General features: G+C 43.8%; 1 pseudogene; it reads right to left on the bottom strand.

Moving 5' to 3' along the window:
- Positions 1–6381: 6381 nt before the first annotated feature.
- Positions 6382–6581, bottom strand: LOC143998063 (small nuclear ribonucleoprotein F pseudogene; annotated as a pseudogene).
- Between the last annotated feature and the right edge of the window lie 16662 nt (positions 6582–23243).

The following is a 23243-nucleotide window of genomic DNA, read 5'->3' as shown; positions in this document are numbered from 1 at the left end:
CTACACTTTCTTTTTATGTATCCCTCCCCCCCCCCCCCCCCCAAGGTTCTGTCATGGATCCCTTCTCTTCCCTTACTATATCTTCTCTCTTTGTCAATTAATAACACTCCACAGCTCTTTGATTCCCAAATCTATCGATATACTCTTTAACACATTATTTCAATCTCCACTTGTATTACTAACTTATTATCTGACATATCAGCATTGATCTCACATTGTTCTGACTTGTTCTTTCAGCCCCAAATCCAATCACTGTCAAAAACTTGTAGATTTCACTTCTGTAACATCTCTAAAATATGCCCCTTTTTAACCATAAAGCTACTCATCCACTCCCTTGTTATCTCTTGCCTTGACTTCTTATAGGCCTACCTCAACAAAAGCTAGCCCCCCTTCAGTGTATCATGAATGTTGCTGCCAGACTCATCTACCTTAACAAATGCTCATAGTCCACCACTTCTCTATGCTGATCCCTCCACTTGCTTCCGATTGCTCAGCAAATACAATTCAAAGTACTAGCAACAATATAGAAAGCCCTTTACAAAACACTGCCCCAGCTAAATCACCAATCGTGTCTCAAAATGTCACCCAAACTGTCCCCTCTGCTCCTCCCAAGACCTCCTGCTCTCTAGCTCCTAGTCTCCTCCTCACATGCTCGACCTTCAGGACTTCTCCAGAGCCTATCCCATCCTCTGTAATGCTCTACCTCACTCATTCTGGCTAAGTTTCTAATCTATCCACCCTTAGTTGATCCCTGGAAACTCATATCGCCACCAGCTAATAATTCAAATTTTAATACTTCCATCAGCTCATCCCTCACAGTAGTACCCCTTGTACTACTTGCCCCACACTATTAGACTGTAAGCTGCTATGAGCAGGACCCTCTTAACCCTCTTGTATTTGTAGCACTGACCCCCGAAGGAGCTGCTGAATTTGTTTGGGCCTGCACTCTATTATCAAACCCCCACTGACTTGCCTCAGTCCCCTTGACACAGCTGTGGTGCTCTTGTTGGTGTGGAACAAATGGTGAAAAATAACCCCACAATAGACAGTATAATTACAGTATACCTTGACTGTTACCTGGATACCCAAGGGCTCCCCCTGCTGGAGAAAGAACAATACTCCACACCAATGTACTTAACCAAAGGGGTATTTTTAATGTGGTAATAATAAGGTGATAATTACAGTGGTCGTGCTATCACATCAACTTAATGTAACAATACAGTGAATCTGAACAACAGGTAAATATGGCACAAATAGAAGGGAGCTTCCCCTACTTTGAGTTCTAGGTGCAAGGCATTGCAATAACACACAGTCTTTGATCTTCTTCTGCAATCCCAATATGAAAGCCTGAGTGCTTTCACACTGAGACCTCTTTCACACTATGGCGTTTTTCAGGTGCTTTAGCATTAAAATAAGCGCCTGAAAGAAGGCTCAACTGCGATCCCAATGTGAAAGCCAGAGTGCTTTCACACCGAGGCGCTGCGCTGGCAGGGCATCAAAAAAAAGTCCTGCAAGCAGCTTCTTTGCAGTGCTTTTGGAGTGGTGAATACAAACTAGCCAAGTGATACTTCAGCTTATATATGCTGTTTGGTGCCAATACCAGTACTGAGCATGAAAGGGCATATATGCCCTAATACATGTCTGATATTGACCTTATGTGCATAATCATGCACATGAACTGGTCTTCCCATACTGGAACACATTTAACTTACAGGCAGATAGCAGGATGGTGTCATTGGCACACATGTCTTGCCTGCCACATAATAGCACATGGACAGCCATCTCCTGGTCCACCCCTGAAGAGCTGTCAGAATCTATAGCTCATGGTGGTTCTTTTTCTTTAGACATACCACATGTAAAACAATATGGCAAAGTTTGCCCTGGTCATTGAATAGGCTTTGGATTGTGTAGAGGGAACTGGGAATTCTATGGAGTCAGAGGAGGATGATGTTGAGGGGGATGAGGTAAAGGAGATTGTACTGTCTCCTACACATACATACAAGATGTAGAGTGGCACCACTACCTCTAGTGCTGTGCCCTTTCTTGCATTGAAGGAGATATACTGTAACTTAAATTCCCATGCTTGCTGGAGCACATTTCTGTGATTATTTGGAACCTGCCATTGACGATGTGTTCCATGGTCCAGAGGCATGGAAACATTATTTTCCACATGCTGGTGGATGGCCTTCTGACAGCTTGGCACCGGCTAGTGTGGTGCAGCAAAGGCCATAAACTCATTGAAGGAAACCATCTCCACCAGCTTAAAGAGGTAGTAAACTCAGCCACACACATTTTTTTAAATCCACTTAGCTAGTATACAAATGCATTTTACATTTTTCTGAATCATCATTTATCCTCAACGGGTTTTGTCTTACTTTTTAGCAGTGTCACTTCTCTTCCATGCTTCCTATCTGAAACTAGCTTTATATTTGTTGCTGTCTTGCATATCTACAGCATAGTTTACTTTTGCCTTTCCTGTCAGAAATAGCTGGATTTTTGCACATGGGCATCGAAAATTACCCAGGCCTCATTTTCAAATATTCCATCCAAGTTGTGAATGGGGATGTACTCTCGTGGTATTGCAATGCTGGAGACTGCATGATGCAGGCACAATATCAGAGGCAAAGTCCAGAAAGGACTGATGGCACAGATTATGTTGTGAATAGCTAATAGTATGCGCATGCGTGGGTGATGTCATTCGAGTGAAAATTGCTTGATATCTGGAGAATGGCAAAGGCTAGGCATAATATAAAAACAGCATCATGCACATTATTTCAGAGTGGAATGGAAGAAAGACACAATGGAGAGTGTACTACTGCTTTGAATGGAAGCAACTGTAAATCTAGTGGATTTGACAAGCTGACAATGATATGTTGAGCATGGAATGATTAGGGGACAGTTTTTGCATCTGTTCAAACAGCTGCATTAGAAACACTTGCCTGTATAGGAGACTTATGATGCGGTTTAAAGGTTCACCTTTTGATGAAAAATAATAAATGCACTTTTTTTTTAGGTAAACATGTGAATTTACTATTTTTTGTTGTAGGAGCATGTAAAGCATCACACCAGCAATTAGCAGATCATGAATGTCATGCAGGACTCCTGCAGACACCTGTCAGCGTATCTGTATACCTTGTACTAACAAGCCGATACACTCTAATAAGAAGAATCAATGAACTACCACAGCACTCTCAGATCCAAGGTAAGTCATTGAGAACTTCAAGCCAGCAGCCACTTAGCGGCTGTCAGGACTTGTAGTTTTCCATTCACAGAGCACTGTGAATGAGTGACACGGGCGGGCAGGTGGAGTGTTTTTTTTTTAAATGTTGACAGCTAGAATCTTCTAATAAAAAAGCAAAGACAAACAAACAGTGACACATCTAAACACATACAACAAGGTAGTCCTAGAAAGGATTACCAGATCTATACAATACAGAGAGTATACAACAGTATGCAGCCCACCAGTAATGCAGTATAATAGAGCACTGTACATAGCACTTTATAGCACAGCTATCTCTTTTTAATTGCACACCATCAGCTCACCCTATATACTCCAACACGCACTGCCAAATGCTGCTGGGTTAAAGAAATGTAAAAAAGTACAAAATGTGAAAGACTTCCTTAAGATATACAAATTGGTGGCTGTCTAGCTACAGACCTCTGTCAAGGTCAAGCTTTAGCTCTCTTCTGTTTGTTACAAACATACCCAAACATTAAAAAGTAGCGAGGATATCTTTCAGTGTTCATGCACTGTACATGTGTGTCCAGTAAAGGACTAGCAATAGGCCAACAAATCTGTTACTGATTTGACTGTTTTGATAGTAAGCTAGATATTATGGAGATTGCCTTGGAACAGCTCAACATTATTTCCATGTCTAATTGCAATTACCATGCTCATTTATATTTACTTCAGAAGTCTTTTGTTAAGATCCACTGCTGTGAAGTTGCAACCTTCATTTTTTTTCTTCTTCTGTATCTGAATTATCTGCAGTCTATACTGATTGACAAGCACAATTGTAAAAGCAGACAGGGAAGATTTTGATGGGGGAAAGGTATTAAATTAATAGTTGTAGGTGGAGAGCTCATTAAGTTTCCCTTTGTTAACCTTGCCTTTCATTTTTAACTAATAGGGCAAGCTGCAGGATTTATAATGCATTATATTCATATATAGTTAAATGATTGCAATACCTATTTCATTGGTATAGGCATAGTGGATAATTTCAAGCAAGTTTACAAAGACAATTTTAATAGATAAATTACATCTTGACTTCTTTTTATTTTATTTAGTAAGCTTCGTAGCTAGGACAAATGTATTCACCCAAGAGTAAAATATTGAACATGCCACTGCCATTTAGTCTAATTTATTTTATAAGAAGTGCCTAAAGAGCTGTCCCCCTTTAAGTCACCTAAAAAAATGCAAAAAATGCAAATATGCAGGATTTTCATTGCAGAAGTGATTAAAGGCAAATCCACTTTGCACTACAAGTGCACTTGAAATTGCACTGAAAGTGCACTTGGAAGTGCAGTCGCTGTAGATCTGAGGGGAATATCTGAAATGAGGGGAAGTTCTGCTGATTTTATTATCCAATCATGTGCAAGCTAAAATGATCTTTTTTATTTTCCTTGTATGTCCCCCTCAGATCTACTGAGACTGCACTTCCAAGTGCACATGCAGTGCACTTGTAGTGCAAAGTGTATTTGCTTTTAGTAAATAATCCCCTATGACTCTTCTGCATAATGCCGCGTACACACGAGCGAATTGTCCGGCGTACTTAGTCCAGCAAACCATCCGGCAGATAGTCTGGTGGACTTTCTACCCAACGGACTTGGCCCCACACGGACACACAGAAAGTCTGGTGTTTGCTAGCTCGATGATGTACAGCACGTACGACGGGACTAGAAAATAGAAATCAATAGCCAGTAGCCAATAGCTTCCTTTTTCGTACTTGCTTCTGAGCATGCGTCATAGTCCGCCGTACTAGCATACTGATGAACGTATTGTCCACTGAAACCCAAGTACGACGGGAAGATTGGAGTGCAAAAATATTTTCTTAGTCCGCCGGACTTCGCGCTGGAAAAGTCTGCTGAAGCCCACACACGATTGAATTGTCTGCTGAAATGCGTTTCGGCGGACTATGTACGCCGGACAATCTGATCGTGTGTACGTGGCATTAGAGTTACTTATCTGCCTGTCTGCATTGTACACTGAGCTGTGCATACACAGCTCAGTGTAATAATTTTGACAATGCCAAAATGACTAAACTCCCACACATGCAGGAGTGACATAAATCTTGGCCTGGCCAATGGAAATGGTCTGGAAGACACTGGGCTGAAGATATCAACAGCCAGCATGGAGCTCAGGACATTGCAGCACTGTCCCATTATTCTGCTTTGGCTGACATAAGTAAAGCCAAATGGTAAAAGATCTCTGCTAACTAACACAAAGCATTAAATATGTATACTGAGAATTAAAAATAGTGAATAGCCTTGACATTCCCTATGTAAATTATCATATATATTAATTGAAGTTGGGCTGAACACCCCCCAGTTTGGTCTGCGCCAAAAGTTTGGACCCAAACCACAAACCCTATTATAGTCTAAGGGATCCAAACTTGAAAAATCCAAAGTGCCCATTTTGAAGGCTTATATGCAAGTTTTTGGCCATACAAAGTATATGGGGGCCCAGGAACTACCCTGGGGGACATGTATCAATGCAAACATGTTTTTCAAAAAGATTGTTTTTACAGGAGCAATGATTTTAATGATACTTAAAGCAAAACCATAAAAAAGAAAAAATCCTTTGAATATAGTGCCTGGGGTGGTCCCCTTACACTGCCTGTACAATGGGACATCTGTACTATGTATAGAACCTACTAAAAACTGACATATATAAAGAAAAAAATCATTTAAATTGATTTATCCTGCAAGCTTTCTTTATTATGTAAACAACGGCTGGCGGAGCCAGTCTGCAGGATGAGGCCACAATTTAGTCCACCCAAAACAAGATTAGAGACTTTGAATGAAAATAAAGTTTTGGACCACAGTGAGCAAGCCTTATGTGAAGAAGCCAAATTATAGCACTCTATAAAGATTAATATTTTTTTTTAGATAATGTCTAGTGTCCCTTTTGCAGACTTTGAATAGAAGTAATAGGTGCAAAAAATTTGGCTTTGGGTGTTGATGGTGCCTTCACACTGTAACCCTACAGAGGTACTCTTGAAAACATATCTGCTTATTTTTCATAACAAAACATACAAAAAACAAAATAACCTCAAAAGGAAGTTTCAAAATAAAAATACAAAACAAATGTGGAAATTGCTTTATTCTCTTACCTCGCCATCTTCTTCCTCCTCTTCTATTCCTTGTATATACAATACATTATTACGGCTTATTAGAACATTTCCACAAAAGTGCAGACAATGTCCTATCAGTACACTCTTCTGTATTGGTGAGCTGCATGTTCATGTAGCCATCCACAGAAACCAGGATGCCTTGTATTCCATACCCCACTTCAGTTTCACTAATACTGGCTTACCAGTAAGGCCATTGAGGAATGGTTTTGGGCTTAGTGGCAAACTCATTCTGCCACTGAAGCCACCACTGATCTACAGACCAGTGAAAGGAAGAAACATTTCCCCATGTAATGCTCCACGAACACACCACCAGAGAGAGCATTGAATGGATAGAGGTAATCTTGATGAAAGCAAGAATTGTCCTTTCTGTAAAACAATTTAAAGCATATGTACCTGTCAAACAGGTGCCAAAAAATTGGGCTTTGGTGGTGCCTTCACATTGTAACCCTATAGAGGTACTCTTGATGGAAAGAAGAATTGGCCTTGCTGTAAAAAAAAAAGAATTGTATGCACCTGTCAAACAGGTGCAGCAAAATTGATCCTTGAGTGTTAATTGTGCCCATGAAACCTATACCAAAACATGACTTCAAGATAGAATCAACGGCCACAAAGCTAGGCTGCATAGACAGTCTTGACGAGATTCCAGCTAGGAAATAAAGTCAGTGTATCTGTCACAAAACCTCTGGCAGCACTGAATGCCCATTCGGAAACATGCTGGTTGCAGGGCAGCCCAACAGATTAATTGCATACTGGGGAAGTTCTGGCTAGTGGACTATTATCATGTCCCAGTAACCCAATGGATCATCTACTGGAAAGCTCTCTGTGTCTGTTTTCGCCCCTGGATAATCTTTCCCCATATGATGCAGACTCTGCAGATGGGATGTAGAAGCTGACAGCCCTTGGCGCTGAGGACTAAAAAATGTTTTAATTGCATCACTTAGGGGGCGCCCTACTCCACCACTCCTCTTTTGACCAACAGAAGCCCCAAAACTGCCCTTATTATGAGACTGTAACCTACCAGATTCTTCAAAGGTGTTAAATAAACTCCTCTTTAAGTAGTCATCAAGATATTTCATCCTGTGCTCCCTCTGCAAGGGCAGGTTGAGTTCTAAAACATCCCCCTTGTAACAGTGGTCAAGTAGGATAGCCAACCAATAATGATCATTTTCCTTGATGCAAAAAATTCTTAGGTCCATTTGCAAGCTTTGAAAAATAAAGGAGCCCATGAACCGCAAATTTATGAAGGCATGAGAAGCAGATTTCTCTGGGTCACTGAGGATTACACTATCTGGAACCACCTCCTTCCAGCTATGTACTACTCCCAAGGTTTCTGGGGACTGAAAACCATCTCTTAAGGTTTGATGTATGTCTTCCTTTGCTTCAATGCTTCCAAAACTGCCAGAATCCTCCTCCTCCCTCTCCTCTTGTGTGTTCTGTTGGCATTGTAAGAATGGTGTCTGCATAAAGTGGCCCTTGAGAGGAAAGGAAGTCCTCTTCTTCTTCCTGCTGCTCTGCCTTGAGTGCCCTCTCCATAATGCCACGCAGAGTGCGCTCCAGCAAGAACACAAGAGTGTTAGTGTCACCAATGCATGCATTGTCACGGCTCACCATCCTTTCCACCACGCCTCTTCAAATGGTGACCTTACAGTGCACACATCCTTTAACAGTAGCCATTGGCATGGGGGAAAAATCTGAGGTGCCCTGAGCCTGTCCTTGTGCTATAATCACACAGGTACTCATTGATAGCCCTCTGCTGCATGTAGAGACATGGCAGCATTGTCTACCAGATGGACATGTCACAAATCAGGCGGTTAATGGGCAGGTGGAATTCCTGCTGAACTTCAGCCAAGCAAATATTGGCTTTGTATGGCCGTCTGAAATGGCCACAGACTCTTCTGGCCTGCCTTAGAAGATCTTGCAAACCATGGCAACAGTTTAGGAAATGCTGCACCACTAAATTGAGGACATATGCAAGGCATGACATATGTCAACTTCCCCGGTCGAATGGTGGACAGAAGGTTAGTGCCATTATCGCACATCACCATTCCTGGCTCAAGCTTCCATGGCGTGAACCTCCTCTGGGCATGCCACTGCAGAGCTGAAAGAATCTCTGCAATGATGTGGCTCCTGTCCCCTAGACAGACCAGCTGAAGCACTGAATAGCATATTTTAGCCTGACTCATTGAATAGCCCCTTGAACGCTTTGGGGGATAATTCATAGGAAAATTTAGCAGAGGAGGCCATGGAGAAGGGGAGGGTGAGCTGACAGATCTCGCATCATCACCACCAGCTGTATGGAGATGTGGCGGCAAAACAAGCACCAGCATGGAGACTTGTCTTGCATCCTTCCTTGTTGCAAGCAGAATTACCCAGTGTGCTGAGAATTAAATATATGGTTCTTTACCATGCTTGCTGGACCACGTGCCAGGAGTAAGGTAGACCTTGCTACTGATTGCGTTGCCCAACAATGCCAAAATATTTCCTTCCAGGTGATGGTACAGAGCTGTAATGGCCTTGCTTGCAAATAAATAGGGACTGGGAACCTGTCATTGTGGTACAGAACATTCTGCAAATTTAAGGAAGGGGTCAGAATCAACCACATGGAAAGCCTGAGTTTAAAAATCTCAATTTGAACAAGCTGGAATTTAGATGCTGGGCATGTGGGTGGCAGGGAGTGTATTTTTTTAATGCATCAGCTTGGGGTAGAGAAATTTTCCTGTTATACTCTACAGCTGGTAGTGTGCTGCTGACAGACGTGTTGCAAGGATCTGTGACACCATTTGCTATACCATAATCCCTGTTAGTGGAGGCTGCTGAGAGGTCATGAGATATAGTGGAGGTAGACATGAAAGGTAAGAAGAGAGGAGGAGAAGAATTGTGTCCCTTTTGTGTGTCTTTCAGGTGCTCTTGCCAACAGGCTGAGTGGTGGGAGGATAAAAGCCTTTGCAAGCATGTGGTACCCAAATGGCTGGTGTTTTTGTCACGCTTGATCTGCTTGCAGCAGAGATTGAAAATAGCAACAGTGCGATCTGCACATGAGATAAAAAAAGGTCCACACAGCTGAGCTTTGGGATGTGGGCCAGGCCCAGGAGATAATAGCTCTACAATCTGATGGAATAGGGTGGCTGTCCTCTACTGTTCCATGATGGCCTCTGGAGGACATCCTGCCTTGTTGAGGTTTTGCCCCCCCCCTCACTTTTCTCCTCTTCTCTATCCAGCACCCATTCCCCCCATCATCATCATTACTGGAACCAACTTTGCTGTAGCCGGGGAACATGACTGCCAACATTAGAAAAAATAATGCCTGTGTATCATCAAGAAGCAAGTGGCTAATGCTGTGTTCAAATAATTCAGCTAACTCCTCCATGCATGATGCTGGAGCTATTTCAGGAAAAGCTGTAGACAAGGAGGCAGAATGGTAGAGGATGAGGATAGTTTAATAAGCCAGTCCTTAACCTCCTCTACATGCTGTGGCTGGATAGCATGAGTAACATCACTAAACAGAGAAAAACGTGCCTTGACTGAGGACCGACCACCTCCACCTTTGCCTGAGGACACAGACACTGCTGGACCACTAATAATGGCATGGGAACTCCAAAGATTCTGTAAGACAGGTTTGGTCGCTGGGTGAGCTGTGAATGGCAGAAGGGGCCCTGAATTAGATTTTGAGGCAAGCGGCGGAGCAGGTGGACTATGCAGCCGTCTTCATTGGTGATCGCCACGCCCCCATTGATTTTTTTTTTTAATGGTGATCTTAACTTTTAATGCTTTTTGAATTAAGCTTTTAGATCTCTCCTCTGCCCTTAAAGCATCTGACCACACCAAGATCGGCGTGATAAGATGCTTTCCCAATTTCCCAATGGCACTGTTTATATCCGGTGAAACCAAAGTGATTAAATGTTTGTATCTTTCGGGTTCTTATGCCATGGAGATAATTGGAGCTAGTCTGGTCTCCGATCAGCTCTATGGTCAGCTGTCATAACCACAGGCTGCATTCTTGGCTTCCCCAGTGGGACAGGAGAGCCTGAGAAAACCATGGAAGGCGACTGAAAGGGCGGGGGATGTCCCCTACCAGTGCTTGTAAATGCAGTTTAGTGGCTAATTAGGTAGTAAAAAGGTTAACTGGGCGATGATTAAGGGGTTAAATGTGTGCCTATGTGATCTGGTGTCAGTGTAGTGCTGGATCGGAAAGGGCTCCAGGAGAGGAGATTGCATCATTTTGACATTGGTCAGAACCAATCAGCTGATGATTGATCGGTTCTGAATCAAATTCGTTCACCGTGGGGATGGAGGGCATGTGCGCTTCCTAGCTGCAGGCACAAATCACGTACCTGTACATGATACTAGGGATGAGCCGAACACCCCCAGGTTCGGTTCGCACCAGAGCTTTTGAACGGACCCCAAATTCGTACGAACTTTAGAACCCCATTGAAGTCTATGGGACTCGAACGTTTGAAATGAAAAGTGCTAGTTTTAACGGCTAATATGCAAGATACTGTCCTAAAAAGGGTTTGGGGACCTGGCTCCTGCCCCAGGGAACTTGGGTCAATGCCTAAAATATTTTTAAAAATGGCCGTTTTGGCGGGACCAGTGATTTTAATGATGATTAAAGTGAAAAAAAAAGTGAAATATTCCTTTAAATATGGTGCCTGGGGGGTGTCTGTAGTATGCCTGTGAAGTGCCACGTGTTTCCCGTGTTTAGAACAGTGCCTGCACAAAATGACATTAAACGGAAATAACACCATTTAAAACTGCTTGCGGTTTTAATGTTATATCTGGTTCCTGCAATATGGTTGAAAATCATTGAGAAAAATGGCATGGGTAGCCCTCCCTGCCCATTACCAGCCCTTTTGGGTCTTGTACGCATATTAAGGGGAACCCAGTACCCATATTAAAAAAAGGAAATGCGTGTGGCCCCCAGGCCCTATATACTCAGAACAGCAGTATACAGGCGTTGCAAACAAGACAGGGACTGTGTAGGTTTGTTGTGTTAAGTTGAATCTGTTTGTAATTTTCAACTGGTACATTTTTAAAGTGTAGCTCCAGTCAAAAAAACTATTTTTAAGCTTTTTGGAAAATATAGGGAGGGGTTATCACCCCTGTATAATTTGTTTTGTCGTCCATCTTTTTTCATCTCACTTGCTGTTGTCTCCTTTCGTTTGCAAGTAGGAGATGTTTGTAAGTTGGATGTTTGAAAGTAGGGGCCTGCCCTATATGCTCTGCAGAAATGGCGGAACAAGGTGTTGGTTTTGCCACAACATTGTAAGCCCTCAAAGTGACTCTTGGTGGGTGATGGAGCGCCCTGCTGTGAACGATTATATCAAGAATTGTAATTACATGCCATTGTTGAACAGTGGTAGAAAAATTGACCTTTGGTGGTTGTGGTGCTGGTGCCACAACACTATAAGTCCTCACAGTTACTCTGGGTGGGCACAGGAACGGGCCCTCCTGTGAAATATTATATCAAGAATTGTAATTACATGTCCCTGTTAAACAGGGGCAGAAAAATTGGGCTGATGGCACTGGTGCTGGTGCCACCACACTGCAACCTCTCCCATATACTCTTGTTTTATTGCAGGAATTAGCCCTGCTGCAAAGCATTGCATCAAAAATTGTAATTAAACGCCCCTGTTAAACAGGGGCAGAAAAATTGGGCCTTAGGCACTGGTGCTGGTGCCACCACACTGCAACCTCTTCCATATACTCTAGTTTTATTGCAGGAATTAGCGCTGCTGCAAAGCATTGCATCAAAAATTGTAATTAAACTCCCCTGTTAAACAGGGGCAGAAAAATTGGGCTGATGGCATCACCCAGAACCAGAAATGTTCTTCCAACATATCAGCGGATGAGGAAGAGGATAGACAATCAACATAACAGGACAGTCACTCAGCATCAGCATAGGCAGACTTGAAGGGATGTGATATTTAAAAAAAAATTATTCGGTTACATCAGCTTCAGGTGCTTGGTAGCTGTGGGTGATCCAAGACTGATTCATCTTGATGAAGGTCAGTCAATCAACTGATTTGGTGGACAGGCGCACCCTGTGATCGGTAACAAAGCCACCAGCAGCACTGAAGGTGTGTTCTGAAAGAACGCTGGATGCAGGACAGGCCAGTAGCTCAATTGCATACTGTGCAAGCTCTGGCCAGTGATCCATCCTCAAGACCCAGTAAGCCAGAGGATTTTCGGTGGGAAAGGTGTTCATGTCTGACCTTGCCCCTAGGTATTCCTGCACCATGTAAATCAGACGCTGGCGATGGTTGCTGGAACCGATCATACCTTGGGGCTGCGGACTAAAAAATTGTCTGAAAGCATCAGTCAGACGGCCACCTTCTCCACCGCTCCTTCTGACTGATGCCTCAGCAATATGTTGTCCAGGACCAGGAGTTTGTAACCTCCCAGTCTCTGGAAACGCGTTGCACAGACCTTTCTGCAAGGCCTCCCGGACATGTCTCATCCTCTGCTCCCTCTGCGATGGCAAGATAAGGTTGGCAACCTTACCCTTGTACCGTGGATCAAGGAGAGTGGCCAGCCAGTAATGGTCCCTCTCCTTGATCCGAAGAATACGAGGATCCTTCCACAGGCTTTGCAGGATCAGGGAGGCCATGCAGCGTAGGTTAGCTGAGGCATTCGGTTTGGAGTCCTCTGGGTCACTAAGGACAACATGATCCGCAGCTACCTCCTCCCAGCCACGTACAAGTCCACGTGTTTCTTGGGACTGTAAATCATCCCTATAAGACTGCTGCTGCTGATGCTGATGCTGAGTGCCAGCCTCCACCTCCGTGCTGACACAATCATCCTCCTCCTCCTCTTCCTCCTCCTCATCCTCTTCCTGTGTGATGGGTGGCACAGCAGGAACACTGTCTGGATAAAGGGGGCCTTGAGAGGCAAGGAAGTCCTCCTCTTCCTGCCTCTGTTGTGCCTCAAGTGCCCTGTCCATTATTCCAAGCAGCGTATGCTCCAAGAGGTGGACAAGAGGTACAGTGTCACTGATGCATGCACTGTCACTGCTCACCATCCTTGTGGCCTCCTCAAACGGTGACAGGACAGTGCATGCATCCCTGATCATGCCCCACTGGCGTAGTGAGAAAAAACCGAGCTCCCCTGACCCTGTGCTGCTGCCGTAGTCGCACAGGTACTCATTGATGGCCCTCTGCTGCGTGTGCAGCCGCTGCAGCATGGCCAACGTTGAGTTCCACCTGGTGGGCATGTCACATATAAGGCGGTTCTTGGGCAGGTTCAACTCCTTTTGGAGCTCAGCCAGCCGAGCACAGGCATTAAATGATCGGCGGAAATGCACACAGACTTTCCTGGCCTGCGTCAGGACATCCTGTAAGCCCGGGTACCTGCCCAAGAACTGCTGCACCACCAGGTTAAGGACGTGAGCTACACAGGGCACATGGGTCAGTTGTCTCTGTCGGAGGGCGGGGAGGAGGTTGGTGCCATTGTCGCAAACCACCATTCCTGGCTTAAGCTGGCGTGGCGTCAACCACCTCTCTGCCTGCCCCTGCAGTACTGACAAAACATCCGCCCCAGTGTGGCTCCTGTCCCCCAAACAAACCAGCGCAAGCATGGCATGACATAGTTTTGCCTGCGTACTTGTTTAGCCCCTGGAACGCCTACAGAGCCTCCGACACTACTGCACCTTGTCCTGCATCCTTCCCAGCTGCCAGAAGAGTTACCCAATGGGCCATGAAAGACAGGTAACGTCCCTGTCCATGCCTGCTGGACCATGAATCAGCGGTAATATGCACCTTACCGCTGACCGCCCTGTCCAGCGAGGCAAGGACATTGCCTTCCACATGCCGGTAGAGAGCCGGAATCGCCTTCCGTGAGAAAAAGTGGTGTTTGGGGACCTGCCACTGAGGAACCGCACATTGTACAAACTCACAGAAGGGGGCCAAGTCTACCAACTGAAAAGGCAGCAGTTGAAGTGCTAGCAATTTAGCCAAGCTAGCATTCAACCGCTGGGCATGTGGATGGCTGGGAGTGAACTTATTTCGCCGGTCCAGCAGCTGGGGCAGGGACATTTGCCTGCTATAATCGGACGTTGGTGTACTGCTAGCAGAGTGCCCAGAAGCACTTGGCTGTGACACACCTAATTCTACACCTTCATTCCACTCAGAGCAGGTTTCAGAGAGGACTGAAGGTCTAGTGGGGTTGGAGATGCCAGCTGATGAGGAGCAAGGAGAGGTCCGCTTTGTTCTTTGGTGTGGGTCTTTGAGGTACGCTTGCCAACGAGCTGCATGGCAGGTCAACATATGTCTGGTCAAGCATGTGGTGCCCAAGCGGCTGATGTTTTGTCCACGCGAGATACGCTTGAGACATATGTTGCAAATAGCAGCGGTGCGATCTGATGCACTCGTCTCAAAAAAGGCCCACACCAAAGAAATTTTAGGATAACGCACAGAGGCAGCACCCTGCACAGGCTCTGCGGTGTGATTCAGTCGGTGTGCTGCCCCTAAGCTGGCCCCCGGAGAGCATCCTGCCTCGTTGGACATGTGCCTCCTCCTCCTCTCTCCTACCAGGCACCCACGTGGAGTCAGTGCCCTCATCATCCCCTCCCTCTTCATCGCTGTAGCAAACCTGGCAATATGCTGCAGCTTGTGGAACATGACTGCCAGATTGCTGTCCTTCTTGAGCATCCCCTCTCTCTGCATTCACGCTACTGCCTTCCTCTAGCTGAGTGTCATCATCAGAGCCTACAAAACACTGGGCATCCTCCTGGAGCATGTACCCAACACTGTGCTCAAAGAGTTCAGGAGACTCCTCAGGAGGACGTGGTGGGTCTAGGGAAGGAGTCACTGATGATGACATTGAGACGAGGGAAGACGATGCGTTGGCAGCTGCTTTGCTAGTACCCTGAGACTGGGTGAGAGAGGATGAGGAGGATGAAGAGGGCTTGGTCATCCACTCTACCAAGTCGTTGGCATGTTGCGGTTTAACATGTCCAGCTGTCGAAAAGAAGCACAAGCGTGTCCCATGGCCACGTGCTTATGACAATGCACCGCGTCCACGACCAGCACTGTTGTCTCTAGTTACAGAGCCTGCTTGCCCTCTTTTATCGGCTCGCGCCTGTCTGTCTCTCCTTGCTGGCCTTCCAGACATGGTAATGGCCTGAAGGGAGTTGGGTAAAACAGCAGTTGGGTAGTGTATATTGTGCTGGAGGCACACAACACCCACTAACTCCTGCAGAGGCCTTTGTTATAGAACACCAGAGATAAAGGGGTATACTGTACTGGAGGCCCACAACACCCACTAAGCCCTGCAGATGGCTATATTAAAGAACAGCAATAAAGGGTAGATACAGGTGTATATTGTGCTGGAGGCACAAATCACCCACTAACTCCTGCAGATCCCTTTATTATAGAACACCAGAGATAAAGGGGTATATACAGATGTATACTGTGCTGTGCTGGAGGCACACACAACTTCCAATAACTCCTGCAGATGGCAAGTGGGCTCAAGTAGAGAAGAGCTATGTAGGTGGATATAGCGGTGTGTACTGGGTACAGAGCACGCAGACAGCACGCACAAGCTCCTAACACCACTGACTGCAAGCTCTATTATAAAAGATAGATCACTAGCTATATAGGTGAGGTGAATATAGTGGTGTATACTGCGGTCAGGGCACGCAGACAACAACCAATACAGAAGAGCAAGATCGAAAATCATCCGATAACAATCGGTGTATACTGTGTTGAAGGTACACAGAACACCCACTAACTGCTTCAGACGCCAACACACTACACAAGGCCGCCGCGCTGGCGGCCTTATATAGTGTGGGGCGTGTACTACACAGCCTGAGCTATGATTGGCCACAGGCATCCTGCCTGTGGCCAATCATGGCTCTCCTCGCTGCTGGCGCTGTGATTGGCCAAGCATGCGGGGTCACAGTGCATGCTTGGCCAATCATGAGCCAGCAATGCACTGCGATGACGCAGTGCATTGTGGGCCGTGAGCGCCACACAAATTTGGCGCGAACGGCCCATAATGTTCGGAATTCGCAGAACGGGCGAACAGCCGATGTTCGAGACGAACGTATGTTCGACTCGAACCCGAAGCTCATCCCTACATGATACTGCCCTGCTGCAGTATATGTACGTGGGGCAGTCCAGAAGTGGTTAAAGATACTGGATGTATCCAATTCTTCTAATAAACAATATTTTAAACACATTTCAAGTTAATTAGGCACTCCTAACCACTCCTAACCACATGCTCAGACTCATACACAATATGGGATGGTGAATACAAGTGAGTATACCAGTTTACCATTTTTTTGGTTGTATGGAACAATCACAGTTTTATACTAACCACTATATTCTACATTCTAAATGGATCATAAACTATTATATTAAATGCCATGACATTAAGTTTCTGATCAGCTGGGCACTGCACAGGATTCTATATATAAGATATCAGGTTGCACATGTTGTTGGACAAAAGCAACAGTGTGGATCTTTTTCTGTATGACATCTTTTGGCAGCTACTGACAGGATGTCTGCAGTGTCTTTCATATAATTGGTGTTTTTCATAATGAAGTTGTAAATTGTTTAAGCATATGGAGCTTATTTGAAAGAATGCATTATTTTATGGTCATTACTTTACGCGTTCACTATGTGAGTGTACTCTGGGTCATCAATAGACAAGTGACCTGCCATGCCCCTAAAAAGGATACTAACCATATTGTATTCAACATCAGTTTCTCTGGGCACTTATTGGCAGCTCTATAATAAAGGTCTGGCTGTCCCTGATTTGAATAGCTTCTATTGATTACGCTAACAGACTTTCCTACATTATCTGAAACTTATGAATGCATGCATTACCCTTTCAAAGATCATCTATATGACTGCATAGCAGAATATAAAAAATAATGATTTGAACTTTATTCTGACCAACAAGGAATATACTATATATATATATATATATATATATATATATATATATATATATATATATATATATATATATATATATATATATATATATATATATATATATATATATATAAATTATACAGTTGTGCTCAATTTATAAAGAAAACTTGAGTGAGCAGGCAAAACACACTTGTTTTTTATGGGATTCATATTGATTATAACAAAAGGACAGTATCATAAAACAAAACATGGCACCAAGTAAACAAATTAAAGGACCCCTGTTCAAAAGTCTGTATACCCTTAGTTCTTCATACTGTGTATTGCCCCCTTTAGAATCATTGATAGCATGCAGTTTTTTATTAATAGTTGTCTAAGAGGCCTCAAATTCTTGCATGGTATAGCTGTGCATTCATCTTGGCAAAATGCTTCCAGATCATGCAAAGTCGTTGATTGTCTTGCATGAACTACACATTTGAGATCTCCCCAGAGAGGCTCAATGATCTTAACCAACGCCCCACAAACATTTCCTGTGGCAGGACTGCCCAGGTGTGCCTGTAAGTGATTTTGTGCACGCGGTTAAGGTGGCACACTCGCGCCACCGGAACTGTGATTGGACAATGCGGGAGCCAATCAGCGGGGCCAGAGACAATGTTGGCTGCCACGACCCACCGATCATTCAGAAGAGACATGGAGCAGTGGTGTGTGTGCAAAGCACACTGCTGCTCTGTCAGGGAGGCAAAGAGAGATCATGTTTCAGTTAAGCTGAATCACCTCCCAATCTCTCTTTTCCTCCAGTAAATCCACTCCCTCCACAGTTAGAAAGTGCCTCCCAGGGAACACATTTATCCCCTTGATCGCCCCTGGCATTACCCCTTCTGTGCCAGTGTCATTTATACATTGATCAGTGCCTTTTTTTAGGGCTGATCACTGTATTGATGTCACTGGTCCCCAAAAAGTGTCAGTTAGGGTCATATTTGTCCGCCACAATGTTGCAGTTCCGCTAAAAATCATAGATCGCCGCCATTACCAGTAAAAAAATTTATAAAACAATAAAAGTCCATAAATCTATCTCATAGCTTGTAGACGCAACAGCTTTTGCGAATACTAATCAATACACGCTTATTGGGATCTTTTTTAATAAAGATATTAGCAGAATACGTAATGGCCTAAATTATTGACATTTTTTTTTTTTTTGGATATGTATTACAGCAGAAAGTCGTTTTTTTCTTTTTTCAAAATTGTCTGTCTTTTAAAAAACGTGAACAAATACCACCAAAAGAAAGCTCTATTTTTGGAGAAAAAAAGGACATCAATTTTATTTGGGTACTGCGTTCCATGGCCATGCAATTATCAGTTAAAGCAACGCAGTGACATATTGCAAAAAAATGGCCTGGTCAGTAAGTGGGTAAAATCTTCTCGGGGCTGAGGTGGTTAAGGTCAGGAGACTGTGATGGCCACTCCAGAACCTTCACTTTTTTCTGTTGTATACACTGGAGGGTCAACTTGGCCTTGTGCTAAGGGACACTGCCATACTGGACAGTCCAAGATTGCCCGTGTGCAGCTTATGTGTAGAAGAATGCAAATTGTCTGCCATATTTTCTGATAACATGCTGCATTCACCTTGCCATCAATTTTCACAAGATTCTTGTACCTTTAGAGCTCACACACCCGAAAACATTGATGAGCCACCACCATGCTTCACAGTGGGGATGATATTCTTGTCACTATAGGCCTTGTTTACCCATCTCTAAACAATAGCACTTATGGTTGTGACCATAAAGCTCTATTTTAATCTTGTTACTTCTGATTACATTGTGCTGTAAGGCATGTAGAGGTGCTGTCATGCATATTGTAACCAGGCTTTTTTGTGGCATTGACACAGTAATGGCTTCTTTCTGACAACTCAACCATGCAGCTCATTTTTGTTCAAGTATCATCATATTGTGGTCTTTAAAACAGCAACATCATATTTTTCCAGAGCAGCTTGTATTTCTCTTGAGGTTACCTGTGGGTTTTTCTTTGTATCCTGAACAATTCTTTTGGCAGGTATGGCTGCAATCTTTCTTGGTCTACCTGACCATGGCTTGGTATCAAGATATGCCCTAATTTTCCATTTTTAGTGATTGAACAGCACTGGCTAGCATATTCAAGGCTTTGGACATCTTTTTATATACTTTTCCATTTATATAAAGTTCCATTACCTTGTTACACAGGTCTTTTGACAGTTCTTTTCTGATCCCCATGGCTCAGTATCTCCCCATGGCTCAGTATCTATCCTGCTCAGGACATCCATGTGAGAACTAACAAACTCATTGAGTATTTATACACAGACACTATTTGCAATTTAAAAAGACACAGATGTGGGAAATTAACCTTCAATTGCCATTTTAACCCATGTGTTTCACCTTATGTGTCTGTACCAAGGCCAAACATTCCAGGATATATAAACTTTTGATTGGGGCCATTTGGGTAATTTCTGTTATCATTCTTATTTAAAAAGAAGCCACACAACTCTGTGATAATAAATGGTTTCATATGATCACTATCCTAAAATAAAAAACATGTTTTTGGCATGATCAGATATATTTTCAATATCACTGCAACCATTTCACAATTTCTGCCAGGGTATGTGAACTTTTGAGTACAACTGTATATATACTGTGTATATGTTAAAAATCACATTGACTTGAATTTTACTAAGGGATTAATTGTAATAAAATATATTGTGACATTATGAAAGGCGAGGTGACTGATGGACGTTATGTTTCACCTTGCATGCGTTCATTTGCAGAGAACTAAGGTGCGACCTTGGTTTTTACCAGTCACCTTGGCGGGGTTGGTTCTAGAACAAATTTTTTGCTCCACTTGTGTCCACCAACAGGTGGTATAAATAAAGCATGCCTGGAACAAAGAGTTCCTGGGACTCAGGAAGCCAAAACCTGAGAGAGCTGCTTATATGAAGTTTGCTTTGTGAGAGAAAGAAAAAAAGGTTTGCATTATCTTTGTTGTGTGGGTGACTGGGAGAAGCCCTACACCTAATTAGTGCATGGAGGGCAAGCATTTATTTTCTGTTTTGTTTGTTTGATTTTTATTCAACCTTTTAAAATAAAACTGGCTACAAGTCGGATTTTAAGAAAACCTGCCGTTTGGACTATCCTTTTCCCAGGGAAGGTGATACTCATTGAGCTAACCCCTGACAATATGTATAGCCAAACTTTTTTTTTTATATAGTTTTGCGTAGAATGTGGAAAGGGTTAAAACGCCTGTCAATGTACCACTGTCTGTGTTCTGCTATTATCCTGATAACCATTGTTAGTGTAACAGAAAATAAGGAAATAATGGAAAATCCTAAACTGAATGAATTCAAAACAATAATACAGGGGAATCTTCCAATGGGGACACTTGTTCTGTAGACCAATGTTTCTCAACTCCAGTCCTCAATTACCCTCAACAGGTCATGTTTTCAGGCTTTCTATTATTAATTTGCATGGGTAATTTGATCAGTTTCACTGACTTAGTAATTACCACTAGGGATGGCCGAACTGTTCGCCCGACGGTCGGTTCGCGGCGAGTTTCGGCTGTTCGCAGTCCACCCGATCGGCGGACTATTGCCGCTGTTCGCCCGGCGGACTTACGTGTTTACTGTGTAAAAGAACTTTGACCTATGATGACACATCCATCATGGGGTACAGGACAGCCAATTGAGACATTACAGCACATGGACACTTGGACATTCCCCCTAACTTATAAATAGACCCGATCCGGCGGCCATTTTACATTCTTTCTACTGTCACTATAGGGAGAGGTTGCTGTGTGGTGCAGGGAGAGACTGCAGTGACACAAATCACTAGCTATTAGGTCCACAAAAGTTCTTTTAAGGACTGGTATGGTATAGGTGTAGTTCAGAATATAGGTTTGAGGCACTGCTATTCAAGTCATTGTTGCAGCAGATTGTCTTTTCTCAGTGCAGATAGGGACAGACAGGACGCTGTGTGTTGCAGAGAGGGACAGTCAGTTTAATCATTAGCTGTTACTATTAGGTCCACAAAGGTCTTTTTCAGGACTGGTATGGTGTAGTAGTACAGGATATAGTTTTGTGTGCAGTGCTATTCAAGTTATTGTTGCAGCAGCCTGTGTTTTGTCAGTTTAAATAGGGACAGACAGGTAGCTGTGTGTAGCAGTGAGGGACAGTCAGTTTAATCATTAGCTGTTACTATTAGGTCCACAAAGGTCCTTTTCAGGACTGGTATAATATAGAAATAATATTATACTTGACTGCTGCCCTTCTGCTGCAGTAGTCTTTTATGAGTATAGGGACTGAGGTACAGTCTGCTAATCACAACCTACTAGTTCCACAAAGGTCCTTCTAAGGACTGGTAAGGTATAGCGTACTAGAGTATAAAGGGTTGAGTGAGGTACAGTCTGCTAATCCTTAAGGACTGGTATAGGTCCACAATATATAGGGTTGAGGTGCACTACTGCTGACTGCTGCCCTATTCTGCAGCAGTCCTTTATCAGTATAGGGACTGAGGTACAGTCTGCTAATCACAACCTACTAGTTCCACAAAGGTCCTTATAAGGACTGGTAAGGTATAGTGTACTACAGTATATAGGGTTGAGTGAGGTACAGTCTGCTAATCACAATCTACTAGTTCCACAAAGGTCCTTAAGGACTGGTATAGGTGTACTATTTGGTGTGCAGTATATAGTTGTGTAATACACGTATAAAATACTTGCACATACTTGACTTCCTCCTGGGGTTGCCTATTATGAGGGGCTCCCACCATCCCTGTGCTGTGCTGACTTACTCCTGGGGCTGTACCTCTGCTGTGCATATTATGAGGGGCTCCCACCATCCCTGTGCTATGCTCATTATGAGGGGCTCCCACCATCCCTGTGCTATGCTGACTTCCTCCTGGGGCTGCTTACGGTGCAGGTGTCAGTGCTGTATATCACGGTGCTGGTGTCAGTGCTGTATATCACGGTGCTGGTGTCAGTGCTTTATGTCACGCTGCTAATGTCAGTGCTCTCTATCACGGTGCTGGTGTCAGATCACTCTATCACGGTGCAGGTGTCAGTGCTCTATATCACGGTGCTGGTGATCATCTCCTGCACCCTCTTCTTTGCCTACCCTGACCTTCCCTCTCCTCCATTGCCTTCATGCGCTCCAGAGTCCTGAATTGTCACAATTTCACATATAAAAAAAGAATGCTTGTAGTTGTCGATCCCAGATTCACCTCATACATGTGTTATGTCATTGGCCATGTGGTGGGACTATGCGTGCACAGCTAGTAATTATTTTGTGGCTGCAAATTTGACCTGTAGGTTTGTAAAGTTCGCCTCCCATTGAAGTCAATGGGAAGTTCGTCCATCACTAATTACCACAGCCATTTCACCTGAGGGAAATCCTGGAAACAAGACCTGTTGGGGGTACTTGAGTACTGGAGTTGAGAAACATTGCTGTAGACCAGTGGTTCTCAACCCTGTCCTCAAGTACCTCCAACAGGCCATGTTTTGGCAATATCTCTTAGATAAAGTAGCGGTCCGAAATACCAAGCCATTGACTCTGATTTAAAGCACCTGTGCAAGATAAAGGAAAACCGGCAAACATGGCCAGTTGGGGGTACTTGAGGACAGGGTTGAGAACCACCATTATAGACAACTGTCTAAGAAGGAATTTCTCCCAACGTTTTTCTCTCACTTTCTGTTCTGTATCCATGACAGGAAGTGAAATGAAAAAAAAAAAGATAGGCGTTTTAACCCTTCCTTATTCCAAGATAAAAAAAAAAAAAGTTTTGGATATAACATACACTTACATAATATACACTTTAAAGCTGAACTCCAAACAAATACATATCTAAATCCAAAGATGAAATACATATGTGACAGCTGTTTTATCTTGCAAAGGATTTATATTTCTTTCTAGTCCTGTGATTTGCATCGATCTTCCACACAGCACAGTTGCCTGCCAGAATATGAGACCTGATTTTTCTCTGCTGCAATTAAGCAACAC

This window comes from Lithobates pipiens, unplaced genomic scaffold, assembly GCF_037356315.1.
Source record: "Lithobates pipiens isolate NorthernLeopardFrog02 unplaced genomic scaffold, aLitPip1_a1.2 Scaffold_19, whole genome shotgun sequence".
Classification (NCBI taxonomy): domain Eukaryota; kingdom Metazoa; phylum Chordata; class Amphibia; order Anura; family Ranidae; genus Lithobates; species Lithobates pipiens.
This window is presented reverse-complemented; position numbering and strand designations above follow the sequence as displayed.